The sequence below is a fragment of the Engystomops pustulosus genome, chromosome 3, assembly GCF_040894005.1.
Source record: "Engystomops pustulosus chromosome 3, aEngPut4.maternal, whole genome shotgun sequence".
NCBI classification, from domain to species: domain Eukaryota; kingdom Metazoa; phylum Chordata; class Amphibia; order Anura; family Leptodactylidae; genus Engystomops; species Engystomops pustulosus.
Window position 1 is genome coordinate 108,144,841 of NC_092413.1, and position 6,000 is coordinate 108,150,840.

Below are 6,000 nucleotides of genomic sequence, written 5' to 3' on the forward strand. Positions count from 1 at the left end.
ATGTCAGCACATGAGTCAGAAGGCAGCACATAATTTTTCTCTGTGTCATAGTTAGGTTTGCCTGAGAGTAGGAGACAAGAAAGAAATTTGCAATAATTCTGTAACTGTTAAAATGGAGTCCAGCCATTATGATTCCTTGTGAATTTTGCATGAGACTGTGGTCCCCACACGGCCAGCTGCAGCTTCAAAGCATCCCATTGACCTAGATTCAGCAGCAGATTAGTGTCTGCTCTGGTCTGTGCTGCCATCCTTACATTGGGAACCTGATTTTGTCTCCTATGACTGAACTTGCACACTGTTCTGACCCACATTACCATCCGGGGTTGAAAGAGAAGAGCACACATATGATTTACAAATATTCCCAGATTATAGCTGCTGCCTCTGTATTTCTTACATAATTATTTGTGATTACAGGAGAAACATTGAACTTTTGTCTGTTTTTTACCTTAGCTTCTATGTACCAGCCAATACTTTTTCCTTGGGAACATTCCCAATATTACAATGTAGCAAATAACACCTTAGTATCTGCAGTCAGAAGTTTACACAACCATGATCTTTTTATATAGTGGTAACTTCCTGTAGATATGGAGACATTTGACATGTCAGATTGAGTCGACTCTTACCATGACATATATCTTAGTTTATCCAGCTATGTTTATTGTGTTAACTTAATATGTATGTTTATGTTTACATAAAAATGTACATGAATTTATGAAACTTTGTAAAGTATTATCACAGGGACAATTACACTGTTCTTTCTTTTTATACTCCCTGCAGGTCCAGTGTAAATGTTTAGCAGTTTAAAATATTTTGTAGAGTTTTTGAACGCCAGAACACCCTTTACCACAATCAATTGTCATATAACAATTATGCACATGCTGTAGAAAAGCACTGACTGAAACACAGTAGTGTACATATCCACATACATTCTAATTAGCACAGGAACACAATTTACAGACACGGAAAGTTTCCACCTCCTGTCAAAGGACTACTAACCACATTGACATTTCAATAAAGCTTCACAAGTCAATCAATAAGCAGCAGACATGCTATAAGGTATGGAGGAGAAAGACAAGAACAGTGAATAGAAGGCATAGCCATTGCTCTTACAAGAGTGCTTCCTAAAGTCTACTCAGACACATATGGTAGGGGCCCATAAAAGATTTTACATTGGGGCAGTTATGTCACAAGTCTTCTTAAAGTTGAGCATAGTATTTTAGGGAAATTCACAATTATTCACAAATTAGAGGGAGAGGGAGGTGACATCATGTGACATCTTGTCCCCGCGCTCCGGCCTGCTTTTAATAAGACTTTTCTTGCAGGCGATCGGGGTGTGGCAACATTAAAAAAGAACACCACTGGGATCGGGATGAAGAGAAGTGTAGGGGAGTATGCATAGTTTGTTTTGTGTTATCCTTACTGGTAGTTGTCCTTTAAGTCTCATGCGTGTGGCTCTGAGTCTTCTGAGGCTTTTTGTAAGAAAGGATTGCTTGAACCTTCTCATACCTAAATTATATCTGATTTCCTTTTACTTATTGATTGACTTATATGAATAAACCTTCAAAGAGGTGGTGCTAATGATACCATTTTCTTTTCTTCATCTAGAAAATCTCATTTGCATTTTCACATCTCCACTGTCCTGTTGAAAAACTTTTTTCAATTATTGTCAACTGAAGCAAGGTAACACAATCATCCAGTTATGACCCTCATCATCCACTTGCATTTCCTTTTCCAGACTTTTGAAGCAAAGAATGGCCCATAAAGCTTCACATACCTGCAAAGCCTGGTCATGAAGACAAATCTCCTCTCCTGACCAAACATATTTTCAATAAACAGAAGAATGCTGATCTATAGATAAAGCTAGCAATGCAAAAAACTAACACTACAGTGGAATTAGAATTTATCCGTGTATAAATGAATGGTGATTTGCTTTATGATCATTTAATGAAAATAAAAGGGGGCATTTATCACGGCTTGTATGCCAATTTTAAGGCGTAAAGGCTATGAAAAATGTGCAATTCCTCCCGTGCAACTTTAAATCTCCTTATACAATCTCAACACCAAGTTTTGGGGAGGGGGCATAGAGCAACAGGTAGTGAGCCAGGCCATGACAGGGATGCTATGGTCTGGCACAATTTCTATAGCTTACACATCCTGCATGACTGGCATATGATGTGCCCAGCTGAGATAAATCCCCCACAGTGAGTAAAGTTCTTGACTAAAGTTCTTGAGGTTATACTCTAGGTATCTTAAAATTGGCTGCAACATGGATTCTCACAGCCATGCAAATGGATTGCAACAATGTGTGTGCCTGATTCCTAAGCTCTGGGGGTTTGTCAGCTAAAAGTAGAGCTATGGGGCTCAGTCCTTTGTGTGAAGCACCGCTATGAGATCAGCAAAGCAATTTTTTTCCAGAAAGTCTGGATCCTAGGATATGTCCACCAAATATGTAATGTTGATCGCCCATTGTCACAGCCTCTCAAACAGAGGGGCGAAGAGGACAAAGGTCTTTAGTGACCAGAGGGATTGCTAGGCATCTAAAAAGACATATAGGGGCACATTTACTAAGGGTCCACAGCCGCGAATCCGGCGGGTTTTTCCCGAATATTTCCGCTTTGCGCTGTATTTCATGGGATTGTGGCGCACGCGATCGATTTTTGGCGCAATCGCGCCGACTTTCGCGCGACAGAAATCGGGGGGCGTGGCCACCGCACAACCCGAAGGATTCGGAAAAACCGCAGAATTTAAAAAGCCATTTGTGTCGCAAGATCAAGCACTCACATACACCAGAAAAAAGCAGGTGAACTTCGGCGGACCTCGGCGCAGCAGCGACACCTGGTGAATATCGGCGCATGGACCTTAGTGAATCCCGGCAGAACCCGAATCAGCGTCGGAGAACCCGCCGCTGGATCGCGACTGGACCGGGTAAGTAAATGTGCCCCATAATTTTTGGAAGCATGTTCACCAAATCTATTATATCCTCCCAGGAAAGCACATGATCTTTCCATGCAGTGAGGTCGGATCTAAGCTGTTTGTATAGAAGAGTATAATTAGTTGAGTATAAAGTATCAAAAGAGGGCATAAACTTGACCATGAGATCATTTATATATTTATCTTGTTGGCAAATCCACTGTTAAGATCAATTAGCTTTTTTGTGTGGTAGGGAACACTGCAGTAATGGGCTTCAGTCTTATTATAATTAACTTTCAAACCCTTAGAGGCCATAATATTAAGTAGGGTTGTTAACAGTTCTGTAACAGATCATCAGCTCATAACCTCCAGTAACTCCACCGATATTGGGATCACTTCTTATTATTCTAGCTAGAGGATCAATTGCGAGCACAAAGAGGGCTGGGGAGTAGCCCTCTTTGAGCCGAAGAAGTAGAGTAGAGGCATTTAATTGAAAAGTCGCTGAATCCCACTTCTCTCCCGGACTGAAAAATGGTGGTCTCAGGAAAGGCTATCAAAAACCTTCTCTGTCAAAGGCCTTGAGCACCATTGGTGTCCAGGTTGCATTAGAAACCTGTATGAGATTCAGGACTTTTCTGGCATAGTCATGGGACTGGGCAGGAGGGAATAAAACCTACCTGATCTTTATGTATGATAGTGAGCAAGACCGAGTTCATCCATTTAGCTAAAAAAACAGTAAGGAGTTTGAAATCAATATTTAGTAGGGAAATTGGCCCATAATTTTTTGGAGTTGTATGATTTTCATTGGGTTTGGGTATTACTGTTATGTTTGCTCCTAAAAAGTTTGGTGGCGGGGTGCTCCTTTTTGTGATTTCCTGAAAAAAGGCCTGGAGTGCTTGAGGGTATCCTCAGAGGATATTGGAGTATTTAGGATTTGAAACGGGGCCTCTATCACTCTAGGGGGAACAGCCTGGGTTAAAAAGGAATATGTTGTATATCTCACAGGATTAAACTTTTTGGTATAGAGTTTGTTATAGTACTCAGTGAAGATGTGTAGCATTGCAAATTCACATAGTGCTGCCTGTAGCAGTGCCCTCTTAGTGATATAGATAGCCTATCTGGGCACGAACTTGACGTGTTTAATGCTGGGAACTTGGTCAAATTAAAATCACCTATCCAGAATACCCTGTCAAAATTCAAGCTAGCAAGATGTCTGATTAGAAGTTGAAACCTTCAAGCAGGGTCCTCTGGAGGGACGTAAAAAGATTATAAGGACTACATTGTGATCAAACTATTTTTCTGTAAGAATAAGAATGCGGCCATGGGGATCTGTTACCACCGACTGCACTGGTAGTGAGTTACGCCATAAAAGGAGCATCCCTCTATCTGGACGAAAAATTTTGGCATGTCCACTCATCACTACTCTCTATAGCTTCAAGCTATTAATTATTTACACTGATGTTTTAAAGATAGAATTGATTACTCTTTGTAATTACTCGAAAGTACTATTACTGATTTTGGCAGGGTCTATCATGGGGTAAGTGCCCTGGCCATGTGTAAGTGACACGGAGCTTAAAATCTTTGACCTTTAAAGCAATAATGATGCTTGCCTATCAGCATCACTCCTATAAAAAGTGATAGTGTGAATGTTTTGTTGGATAGGCAATAACTTGTTAAAGGAATACACCTTGAAATAATTCATTTGAGCTATGCAGTCTTTTTCAAGTCCCATCACTATAGACACATCCTTAGAACGCTAGCTCTTATGGATGAGTCCTCTTTCTTTAGTCTCATTGTTCTGAATGTGAAGGCCGTGGAATGCTTTAGTATCATGTAAATAAAAGGGAACTCTATTCTTATGTTTAGAGATAAGAGATTAGACTGTTCCCTACTTACTTTACTGCTACTGATTTTCCTATTATATTGATTAAATCTACAAAATCTATTTAGGTTTAGTTTTATAAAGTTGGTTATGTGTTTTGTATTTATCTAAACTGAAAACCTTGACTAGAATTCCAGACATGATAATTTGTCTTCTGGCACGCAGACAGACTGCCATCTGGCTCAATATCCGCTCGCCAAATCATCCCATAACTGTATATGTATGCAGTTACCTAATCAATAATTTCCAGAGGGCTAGTAAGCCAAGACCTCACCTCTATCTGATTTATGATCACTGAGGTGGGATGTCTACAAAGAAAACATAGAATGTCTAGTATCCCTAGAGGTTTCTGCAGGATCTCATGGAATGCTTTAAAGTGGCTTGAAGCCTAAACATAACTATAATTCCCAACACAGATCTGTTTAAAGCAGCAAGAATTATTTGCAATGACACCTTTGTATATTCACAATCATTTCTAGCCACAGCCACCCAGTAGGGACTTAGCTTCACAGTCCTTATATGCTTTTTATTAAAATGTCCAGGCATTCCTAAACTAAAATACTGCATTAGGCATGAGATCATATAGGGGGCCATAACTTTTACAAATACAGTTTTGTGTACTTACCCGTTATCTCCCCCTATATGTCATGCCCTCACATCCTTCAATGGCATGACATATAGGGGGAGATAAATTAAGGGCGTCTACAATTTAGTCAGTGCACAGTTGTGTAGCCATGTTAGACATGTTGTGAGCCAGGCTCAACTGGCTCACTGGTGGTTAGTGGAATCCACCGGGAAGCCTCATTACAGGGCCTGCCAGTAATAGTACTTGATACAGTAGGAACTGATCGTTCGAGTACTATTACTGGAGCAACAGCAGCATCTGGGTCCTTAAGATGAAAAGGGAGAGAGAGAGAGAGAGAGAGAAATGTATAAAAGTAAGAGGGGTCATGTATAATTAATTGGTGGGTTACAACATATCATATAATTTATAAGTGGTACAGTTTTTTTTAATCAGAACCTGGGAACAAGGTGAATGTGCAAGAATGCTACACCCTCCTGCAGTACAAGAATAGAAAAAAAGACAAAAGGACAAAAGGAGTACTCTCCTCATGCATTAAATGACCAGGGAATATCTCTTGTGGTGCCAATTGACTCTCACCTGGTTCCATACAGTTAGTGGCATGTAGTATAATATAGTAAGGATC